Raw genomic sequence first — 12,239 nt, 5'->3', positions numbered from 1 at the left:
AAATAAATGTACAACGATTGTAGAAAAGGAATTTTAGCAAATACTCATCAAACATTTCACAAAAACTGTAAACTTTTAATGTAAACTTGAATACTTGAATGACGACTTTTTTTGTTGAACCGTTAGATCTTGAACTCTAGGCAGAAAATTGGTATAACTTTCAATTTTGTATTGTAAGCAGAACTTTTAATTTCGGAATGTACGCAGGGCTTTTATTTTTGGACTCCAAGCAGGACCTTCAATTTTGGAGTGTAGTCAAGGCTTTTAATTCTGGGGCATAGGTAGGAATTTAAGTTTGAACTCTAGAGAATACTTTTAATTTTGGAGTGTAGGCAAGACTTTTAATTTAAGATTGTAGGTAGGCAGACCTTTGAATTTTCTCGCAGCCAAGTCGGTTTCACCAGTCCTTTAATTAAATGAATGCTGAGCACTGCCTGACACCTCTGTCATATAAACACTGGATCGAGGGGAGATGGAATATTATTATTTCATAACGATCTCCAAGCTACTGCTCGAAAATAAAAAGATTCAGTTTAAGAAATGTAGAGATCGAGTTAATTATGACCAACACATTTCCAGTATTTTGTTCATACCCTCAGTTCATGTGTAATGTTTTCCAAAGCTGTACATTTTCAGTATTATTTTTAATATCAAAATTTGGTTATTATACAAGCTCTTGTTTTCTTCAGTGTTTGTTTATGTGTGTGTGTTTGCGTGTATTTGTGTGTGTGTGTGTGTGTGTGTGTGTGTGTGTGTGTGTGTGTGTGTGTGCATGTGTGTGTGTGTGTGTGCGCGTGATGAATTATATAATTATGAATTTATTAAATCATTAAATATTGAATTATAAATTTATAAAATCTTGTTATGGCATAACTGTTACATTTGAATGTTGCCCTAGAATACTTCGTCGTATATTAATATTCTTCATAAATTTTCCCTGAACAAATTTTGGTGTAGAACGTTAATTTTAAGTGAGCAGTCAAATTTATTTCACAAATGTTTAGTATTTTATTATCAAGCATTAAAGATGGAGAGTGGGATGCTCTGGGAACCTTTGTTATAATCCTGACTCCACGTTTTTGTAAAATATGAAGTTTACTTAATTTTGACTATACGGTAATCCCCAAGTTAGATTACCGTATATTAAATATGGATTAACAATATATATATATATATATATATATATATATATATATATATATATATATATATATATATATATATATATATATATATATATATATATATATATATATATATATATATATATATACATACATAACATATTCATCGCTTTGTTGTCCAAAAACTTATGTCCCCTACAAATTATTCTAATTTGTATCGACAGTTAGGATTCTATTGCTTGAATGTGCAATTTCCAATTCAAATTTCCATCAATAAGGATTCCAATAAATTTTATATATCTGGACCTTTTGACTTGTTTTGGGCCAGAGCGAAGTTTTGGTGGCTGTAAAGGCAGATTATCATCATTAGCTGATGAACAGAATAGAGTGTACTTCGCTTTATATCCCTTCAGAGAAATCTTATTTGCTGAATACCAGTCACTTATGAGTGATAATTGGTTGGTCATTACTTTGAGTAATGGGCGGTAAACTTTACTAGCCAAGAAAAGAATTGTATCATCGGCACACATGATAACATTTAGAAGTGGAACTGTGTGGTGCATAACATTAACATATATAGGAAAAAGGAGGGGACCTAATATTGAACTTCGAGGAACAGCGCAAGATATTGGTTTGTACTCGAATTCAGTGTCAACAAATTGCACAAACTGGCGTCTATGCCTAGGTAACTTCCGAACCATAATAATTTTTTCTCAGTATCTCCATAGATTTCAAGTTTTTTTTTAGTATTCTATTATCAACAATGTCTCGAAACCTTTACTGAAGTCTATGAATACTCCAAGTGCAACATGTTCATTTGACATAGCTGTAGTGATTTCATTAATGAGTTCTATCAGCCCATAATCTACACCGGAATTCTATAAGACTTTTATTGATTTATATACAATTTTAACAATCCTTATACTCAAGGAGTCATCCCGGCACTTCGTTTGTCTTCGGACGAGTGAATGCGTTCTTCAGTTCTTCATCTGTTACTGGATTCATTTTGAATAAATGAATCGTTTTTATAAGTTCAAGGAAATTTTTATTGTCTCTTGGTATTTTTGACGCAAGTTTTGGACCAACATTGGTAAACATTTTATTGACTTCTTCAGCATATGTCTTGAACCTTTCCTCATTATCGGGAGTTTTCTTTTATATGTATTTCAAATACAACCTTTGTTTTCGCTTAGAACTACGCAAAATTCCTGCAGTCATTCATCTGTTGAAAATACTCTTTCCATTCACCAATTTTTCTTTTATACAAAAATATTCATTATAAAGACGTTCTAAATTAGCTAAGAAAATTTCCAGAAGATCTCTTTGAGTCACGTGTGTTGATAGCAGACAACCAATTAGATTCTTCGAGCTTGTGGAAAAGACTAAAAATTTCCTGCATGAATGTCCTCCTTTTAACCTTTATTTTCTCCTGTAGATTTTTAGGGCTGCACTGAATATCCCTTATTACTAAGAAGATTGGATAATGATCACTGATTCTTGCACATACAATGCCTGATTTTATATCCTGTCTATAACTTAAATTAAAGAATATGTTGTCAATGCAAGTTTTTTTTGGTTGTTACATTAGTGATGGAAGGCATAAGATAACTTTGATTAATTTTTTGGAGAAAGTTTCTAGCCTTTGGATCTGTCTCGTATGCAAATAAGTTGAGATTAATATCACCAGAAATGAATCTTGGCTTCTGTCTAATATCAGTGAGGACGTTAGCTTTATTTTGGTGACCAATATATGTTTGCAAGTAAAATATTTTATTTTTTCGGTTTTATTACTTGAATGAATTGAGCTTCAGGGTCTTCATTACTAATTTCACAGCTGTTCAAATCCTTCATTAAATACATACAGAGGCCCCCACCTCTCATATTGTATCCTAAAAGTACATAAAACATTTATAACCAGGTAATTCATAATTTGAATTTAAATCTTCTTTTTTGCCTCTTGCCACAGTTTCTCGAAGGTAAAAAACAGAAAATTTAAAACGGAAAGCCGATAACAATATTTCCAACTCATCAAATTTTTTTGACAAAGATTCTATGCTAAAATTTATAATTGACTGTGAATTTTCGATTATAAATGAGTACGAAATCTCACTAAATGGAGTGTAATAGAACAGAGTGTCAATGACACTTTCTGAAAGTTGCGAATTTGCAAAATCATCAGGATCTATATCATCACGTACGAGTAAATTATTGTTATTTCTCAAAATACGTAATAACTTAGAGATATAACTACTGAAAGATATATACCATCAGTGCTATTCATTTTAGCTTTTAATGGAGAAGTTTAAAATATTTTGATTCCACTAAAAAATTAAAAGCTTATTCATTTAGTCCGATTTCTGCATCTTTTTCATTTTCATTATTCTTTCGTTCTTTGATTAAAGTCTTATAAGAAACTCAGACATAAAGTTTATTTTTACGTCGTTTTTTCGCGAATAACCTCTTGATACCGATAATCTTTTTCGAGAAATCCTCGTTTACATTAATTCAATGTCCCCCACAATTTCAGTTCTCTGAACGTTTCCAAGACAGATTGACGATCATGAAAATCTGGGGGCTTGGCTACAATCATTCATTTTTTTCTTCCCTATGCGGCGATCCAACTCAATGTTTACTTCTTTTTGCAGCTCCAAAGTATCTTTGAAGAATGTTTGTAGCTTGCTTTTGGATTCTGCCAAGTTTCATCGTTCTTACTTTCCTCGAAGCCGTTGAAACAATTTCGTCGCAAATGAATCCTCCAGCTGCGAAAGCTTCAATCCCTATTTCTCATATTCTCTCGACGCATAGCCTCTTTGTTTTGTGATATCTTTCATTTTTCTTTTCCTCAGAAGGATCGCTATGAAACTGCGCTTTTTAAAAATTCCATTATCTCAATCTTCATAACTAATTTACGGTGAAAACTTGCATAACCTTCGCTTTATTTGATTCCATGATTTCTTTCAGTTGTCCCTGCATAAATTGCTTGGCCATGGTAGCGCTGAATATATTTTAACACTAACATGTCTGATACTGTTCTTGGTTCTATAATTCAAACTTCTTGTTTTAAAGTGATCTAAATTACAACCTTCCACCAAAATTTAATGTTAATTTATATTCCAAACACTAACTGAATAACAAAGTTATTTTGCTAAAATTCTCCTTATTTTCATAAAATTAATTCAAACATTGCAGTATATTTAAACAGAATAAGATAACAATAGGGTTAAACGGACATGAATGCATTAAAATGGTTTTTAATATCTTCAACTGTCTGAGCATCAGCAAAGATTATGTTATCCTCAATTGTGAGAATGTAAAACATCCGTAAATAACACTGTATCAAACCGATCTGAGTCCTACTTTAGTCTACTAAATGTATCAATATGACTGATGGCTTTACTTGGCACGTGAACAATTTTCAAATCTATGAAGGCCAGCCTAGCAAACTGCTGACAGACTAACCTGAAACTATAAAAACAATAACAACAACAGAAATTGAATTTAAGTTCAATTCCCGGCGGCGCTTTGTGTCCTTGAGCAAGTAATTTTATTTCACGTTGCTCCGGTTCACTCAGCTGGCAAAAATGAGCTCTACCTGTAATACAAAGGGGCCAGTCTTGTCACATTTTGTGTCACGATGAATCTTCCTGAGAACTATGTTCAGGGTACGCATGTCTGTGGAGTGCACATTAATTTCACAAGTAGGCTGTTTGGGGTTGATCATATCGACTGGAACATTCCCATCCTAACCGACGGAGAACCAGGCCTACAATTGCTACAAATAGCATCTAACTGTACTCTCTATGATATGACCGATACACTAAGGACTTTACCTTCTGAAATATTTTCTTTGTTACTGCAAATTCAGAAACGTCAACACTAACTGTTGTTTCACGTTCAGTAAATAATTGTATAGCAAATCGTTTTGTTTTTTTAAAAACTTGTTCATGATGAATTCACCTACTAAACACATTCATTGTTGCTGCATAAAGAGTCTACACTATGTCTGTAAATTTTAGTGTAAATCTGTCATATCTTTATAAATTCAAATATTTCTCAATTTCATTTTATTTTCGGAACACTAATTAGTTAAGTTTTGCTTATTCTTACTAGCTTAAAAGCCGTGCAGACATTTAAGTTAGTTCTTACGGAGGGCAATTGCACCTGCGGCCCAAAACTAAAGAGAGCAATAATAATAAAGCATTTATTGATACCCTTTAAACTCAGTTTAAATGAAAAACTTGTAAGTTCACAAATTTATGGAGTTCTTTGAAAATTCGAATTTTCATAATTTTTATATAATATAATTCTCATCCAGACCTGAGCCAAATGCTGTATGTTCAAGAACCAAATGAAAGGCAAATTTTCAATTCCTGGATGATCCTGATTTCAAAAAAGTTATAATATGTCTATGAAGTACAAATGCAGACTAGGATACAGGAGTCCCAGACGGACGGACAAACAAAATTTCGCGTTTATTATTATAGACATAATTTAATCCCATACATTGAAATATTTATTCCAAGGAAATTTATAGAAGACGCAAGATATGTATTGGGATTGATGTATTACTTAGCAAAAAGTGTAATTTCTCGGTAAGGTTGACTTTGCCTTTCAGTCTTTCGGGGGACGATTGGCTTCTCCCCTCAAAACTGTTGGCCTTGTGCCAAAATTTGAAACCAACCAGTGTAATTTTTCGATTGTTTATTTTATTCTAGGTTGTTGAAAATATGAGTATGTCATCCTAATATAATTGCATTATTAATTCCTTCCATTACCTCCGTAGTCAGTCTACACTGATTAATCCAAATTATAAGCGTTATTCACCACGACTAAGTTTAAATGCTGTTTTTTTTTAATCCTCTATAGACAGACAAAACTCTTATCAGAAACAACTACCTCTAGCTCCGAACTTCCATAAAAAGTTAACTGTTTATCATTTGGTGAGGATTAGTGATAACTTTGTTAATTTGGGAAGGTGGAATGATGGAGAATGTTGTTCAGTATCCAATTGCGTTTGAACTAGATGTTCATCCAATTTACAGTTAACTCAGCAAAATTTTCCATTTGTAGCATAATGTTCAAAGTTATTTTCTCTTTGTTCGACTGTTTAAGTTACATTACCTCGAACATTTACTTGACAGAGTAGAATTGGTTTAAACAGCAGTATTTGCTGAAATAGCTCAATTTACCATTATTTAAAAAAATGTCTTTTTATATTCAAGAAATTGACGCAAGTTTGAACCTGGCTTCACTCAGTTCCCTGTTTATTAAACGTTGCTAATAATATTGGTTTCAAATTTTGGCAGAAAGTTTTGAGACTAGTCGATTACACTGATATCAGTGTTCAACTGGTACTTATTTTACCGACTCTGAAAGGAATTTGAACTCAGAACGCAAAAGAAGGACGAAATGCCGCTAATCATTTTCTGCTGGCGTGCTAACGTTTCTGTCAGCTCGCTGCCTTAAACAGTGCTAATAATATTAAATACTTGCACATTAGAATTTGGCTAAAAAGAACAGTGACGCATTTTCGAAAATATATTTTGTGATTTTTATTTTTTTCCGTTTTCTTTTTTATTGAACTCCACTTCCACAAACAGGATTAAATTATATATGTAATTCGATAACTCATTAGAAATGAACAAGGTATTAATTAAGAGCTATTTACACATTGGAGCTGTTATTTTTGTGATTCATATGAATTCTATTGATTAAAGACGGCCATTGCTTGTCGTTTATCGCACACGATCTCTTAGAATCTTTATCTAAATCAATAGAGGAAAAAAAATTACATCTTTCGTATCAATAAACATGGTTTGAAGACGAGGAATTGGATGAAAAAAGAAGTTCGAATCCTGACATTTAAATATACTTCGAAATCAATACACATCCTTAATTGACCAGCTTTCTTTTGCACGCAAACAATTAGTGAAAGATTGTTGACACCTCCATACTGACAAAATTATTATCATTCTCCATTAATTTAAGATTGTGAAGTACATTTTCAACATCCATTTTTAGGTGCACTGGAACAAGACTTACGAAACAAATGTAATTTTTCACATACGATACTAAAATTTTAATGTCAAAAATGTATTTAGTGGTTTTTAATTCCTTTTCTCTGTTTGTTTTATATTGGTTTGAATGTTTGGCGCAAGGCAGCAATTTCAGGGGAGAGGGTAAGTTAATTACATCGACCTCAGTGCTCCACTGGTACTTATTTTATCGACCGCGAAAGGATGACAGGCAAAGTCGAACTTAGTGGAATTTGAACTTAGAACGTAAAGACGGACGAAATATCGCTAAGAATTTCGTCCGGCGTGCTAACGATTCTGTCAGCTCGCCGCACTTCCGATTAGTTATATTGAAATCAACTCTCGTAAACAAAATTAAGCTAGATAATTCGATAATAACTCAAAAAAAAAAAAAGAAAAAAGAATTAGGCATTAAGAATTATTTACACATTCAGACAAGTAAATAGTACAATAATCCAAATCATGGACACATTCCACGGAAATCTGATCTTCGAGGAGAAATTAGAAAGCAAAGCCAAATAAACAATTCAAAAGTAAATTTTACTTCGTTTTTATATTTGGTTTGCAAGATTCTTTGTGAATTCGTGTGTTGAAACAAATTTTGTTGTGTCTAAGGAGAATCATTATGCCAATATTATTAACACACGCACTGGTTCAATTCCACTCCTTTATTATTAGTCAACTGGTTAAATATCTATCCAACTAACTAACTGATCATTTGTTTAACCAATAAGTTAAGCAATAATAATAATAACTAATAGTAAAGAAGTGGAATTGAACAAGTGCATGTACTATTGATACTGATTTCAAATATTGGCACAAGGCCAGAAATTTCGGGGAAAGGGTTAAATCATTTACATCGACTCCAGTGTTTATCCCGTACTTATTTTTATCAACCCCGGAAGGATGAAAAGCAAAGTCGGCTTCGGTGGAATTTGAACTCATAACGGAAAGACGGACGAAATGCCGCTAAACATTTTGCTCGGCGTACTAACGATCCTACCAGCTTGCCGCCTTACCCCTGTTATTAATATTGGCGTAATGACTCTTCCTAGACACAACTAAATATGTAAATAAGCGGAAAAGTGATTACGAACGGACAGGCAATTACATCTTCCACTTTTTTTACGATAACGATCTGTAATGTAACAGAAGCTGCTTTAATAATCTGCAAAAAATTAGCTCGTTAAGAAAATCTCTGTTCGAGACGAAAGCAGTATTTATAATGAGAAGTTATGTTTATAGCCACCTAAACGTGGGTGTTCTGTAAGAACAAATGATACTGCTATTTTAACAGAAATGTTTTCTTAATGGAAATTATTTATCCTAGAGTTATACCAAATGGATTTCAAATCCCACCGAGGTCAACTTTACTTTTCATTCTTTCGGAGATTATGGCTCGTTGATTTGTGTTGTTGTCACTTAAAGTATGTGGAACCCCATGCTCCATACTTCTGAACCTTCCCCATCGAGTGAAGATGCTTCTCTATAGCAGTGTGGGAGCATTCCATTCTCTCTGCCAGTTCCCTTGTCATCGAACTCAGCTGGACGGCCAGGACGAGGTGCGTCTTTGAGATCAAAATTTCCATTTTTGAACTTGGCATACCAATCACGAGCGGTTCTTTCAGCTATGGCACCCTCTCCATATACAGCACAAATGTTGCGAGCAGCTTTTGTGGCCTTAGAACCTTGATTAAAAGCAAAAAGAGGGAGGTGTCGAAAATGCTCGTTTTTCTTAACGTGACATTCGATTTTAATGATCTGAAAATAAACAAAAGTTAACTAAAATTAACTAGAGAAAAAAAACAAAAAAAAACAAGATAGATTCCAAAATGATTCAAAAATAGAATTCTCGAAAAAAATAGATTCCAAAATTTAAAAACGCAATAAATTCCCAAATTTAAAGAAACGGCGGAAACTTAGTTGCCAACCCAATATATATTTTTTATATATATATGTATATATTTCAATATATTGGGTCATCCCATAAATAATGAACTAAAAGTCGGTGGGCGAAAGGGATAAACTACCTGCATCAACTTGCTGTAAATGCAGGCAGTAATTTTACCTTGTTTTATTTCTGATGCGAGTTTTGAAGAGTGCAGTTCGATTTAAACAGTTATTTTTTCAAAGCTATTATGGAAGTGACAAAGGACCATATTCGGCATATTTTGTTTTATGAATTCAAAAAAGCAACGAGAAGTGTGAGGAATATTAATGCAGTATATGGGGATCGAACAATCAGCGTAAGCCAGTGTCAACAGTGGTTCTAGAAATTCTGAGCCAGAAAGTACAGCCGAGAAGACCAGCTTCGTTCTGGAAGATATGTAAAGCTCGACGAGGACGTCCTGCAAAGCCTGGTGGAACAAAATCCCATCGTAACTGTTGAGGAACTAGCAGAGACGCTTGGATTTGGCCATTCAATCATTCATCACCACCTGTGTGCCATCGAAAAAGTCAGCAACTAAGGTCATTGGGTTCTTCACAAACTTCCCGAGTCTAATCGCGCGCAGAGTGTGAATGCGTGCTCTCCTTTGCTGTCACGTCTCACAAATGAAGCTTTTTGGACCGAATAGTGATTGGTGACGAGAAACGAGTTAAATAAAAATGTCAAGCGCCGTAGACAATGGGTAGGGAAAGGAGAAACACCAGCACTCCAGGTTAAAGGTCTTCATCCACGTATGGTGTTGTTATCTGTTTAGTGGGATATGAAAGGTTTAGTCTACCTTGAACTTTTAAACCCAAACCAAACCATAATAGAGGAGAACTACTGCGAGAAGCTTGAGCGGCTTAAGTCAGCGCTAGAAGAAAAACGATTATCCTTGGTTTCAAGACGAAAGGTGTTCTTCCATCAGGATAATGCTCGGCCACATACAGCGAGGTTGCCATTCCAAAGGTTGGAGCAGTTTGAATGGGAAACAATGCCCCACCCACCATATTCACCGGCCATGCCCCATTTGATTATCATTTATTCTATAGTCTTCAAAATCATTTGGACGAAAAATGTATGAATTCTGTAGACGAGGTTAGAACAGAATTGGAGGAGTATTTTCTGTCAGGGGCAAGTGAATTTTGGAAGAGGGGCCTTGCAAGTCTACTAGATAGATGAAAATCATTGTAGAAAACGAAGGAGATAATATTTTAGATTAAAAAAGTACTTTGTTTACCTCAATTTTGAAAAAAGTATAAAGAAACCTCATTATCCATAGGATTACCCAATATATGTGTATGCATGTATCTCTCTCTATTTCTCTCTGTCTATATATATATATATATATATATATATATATATATATATATATAAAGGATGACTACTAAGTGGACATCCAATATGCTAGAAAGAGGTCATCAACGACCCAACCACAAAGAAAAATAATGTTCACCAGAACATTTTCTTTGTGGTTGGGTCGTTGATGACCTCTTTCTAGCATATTGGATGTCCACTTAGTAGTCATCCCTTATACACGTGTAATACAATTTTTTCTGAATTTTCAGATTTTTTATATGGTAGGCCACTTGGTTTTAAATTGAATTAATATTCAATTTATCATCCTATCTATATAAATAATAATTCATATATATATATATAAATAATAATTCATATGTATATATATATATATATATATATATATATATATATATATATATATATATATATATATATACGTATGGCTAAAACCAATTAAAAAAATGCATGATGTACTTGTAATTTCCATTCTTTAACTTGTCTAAGACTTCACTAATGTTTCGAGCGATTTCCAATTATTTCTGTTCAATGACCTTTCGAACTATTTACTCGAACATATTGATATTTAGACTTTAGAATGTAACTGTGAAACTTTGCAAGAGTAACAGAAAGACGATGGTGAATTACCGTACAGCGTTTATAACTAGTAATAGAGAAATTATTTACAGTTTTGACATAAATCAAATTTATATCTTTGATTGAATTAAGTGTCACGAAGATAAACGGTTGACTGGAATTTTCTGTACACGCATTAATATTAATCACGCTGCCAGGAGAAACGGTAAGAATGTATTTTTAATTTGATTCAATCTTATTTTACGAATGTTTATCATTGGGAATGTGTTGAAATTGTGTGCGGTTACATGTGAATGCGTGCGTGTGTGCGTGCGTGTGTGCGTGCGTGTGTGCGTGCGGGTTTGTGTGTGTGTGTGTGTGTGTGTGTGTGTGTGTGTGTGTAATTGAATAAAGCCGCAGTTCAATAGATTGAAAACCTAGGATACTGATCGTCGAAACCGACGGAGGACCGTTTACTTTTTATTTACTGCGAGAAGCAATAGATAAACTATATTTGTATTAATAATATTTGTATTAATAAATTACATTTGTATTAATTCAAAATGTTTAGTATAGAAGCGCATATGTGTTCGTGTGAAGAAATTATGATGTATTATCACACTGTTATGGAATCAATGGAGATTTCTCTACGTTGGGGGTCGGCAAACCTCTTATATCGTTGACCCATTTCTTGGAATCGTACATAATTTATCGAAGCCCATCATGTAAATTTAAAAATGAGATTGGTTTCAAATTTTGACACAGAACAATTAATTCCTGGGGAAGGGGAAAGTCTATTACAATTACATCGATCTCAGTGCTTAACTGTTGCTTATTTTATAGACCCGAGAGGATGACAGGCAATGTCAACCCCGGCAGCGAACTGGCAGAGTCGTTAGCACGCCGGATAAAATGCTTAGCGGTATTTCGCCCGTCTTTACGTTCTAGGTTCAAACTCCGCCGGGGTTGACTTTACCTTCCATCCCTTTTGGGGTCGACTAAATTATGCCCAATTTAATCGCTGGGCTCGATGTAATCGGCTTATTCCTATCCCTGAAATTACTGACCCTATGCCAAAATTTGAAATCAATATTTAATGTGACATCTATCTGGTGAATACTTGTCTCGATATTTGATTGGAAATTAGTGAACAATAACCTTAAATTACTGCACTCTTCCAGATTTAGTTTGCTATCAATTCAACACCCATAATGCTCAAAATCGATTCAAGTGTTTATCGATCCCCTTGGATAGCCATATAGACACCCAGTGTTTGAT

At 33.8% G+C, this 12,239-nt stretch overlaps 1 protein-coding gene across 1 annotated transcript in view; it reads left to right on the top strand.

Moving 5' to 3' along the window:
* The window catches only part of LOC106870040 (protein SLC31A2), a 161,882-nt gene that overhangs the window by 32,845 nt on the left and 116,798 nt on the right, over nt 1–12,239 (top strand). The gene's annotated exons all lie outside the window — the stretch shown is intronic.

This window comes from Octopus bimaculoides, chromosome 9, assembly GCF_046866305.1.
Source record: "Octopus bimaculoides isolate indiv1 chromosome 9, ASM4686630v1, whole genome shotgun sequence".
Classification (NCBI taxonomy): Eukaryota; Metazoa; Mollusca; class Cephalopoda; order Octopoda; family Octopodidae; genus Octopus; species Octopus bimaculoides.
Note: the sequence above shows the minus strand (reverse complement) of the source record. Positions and strands in the feature narration are given on the sequence as shown.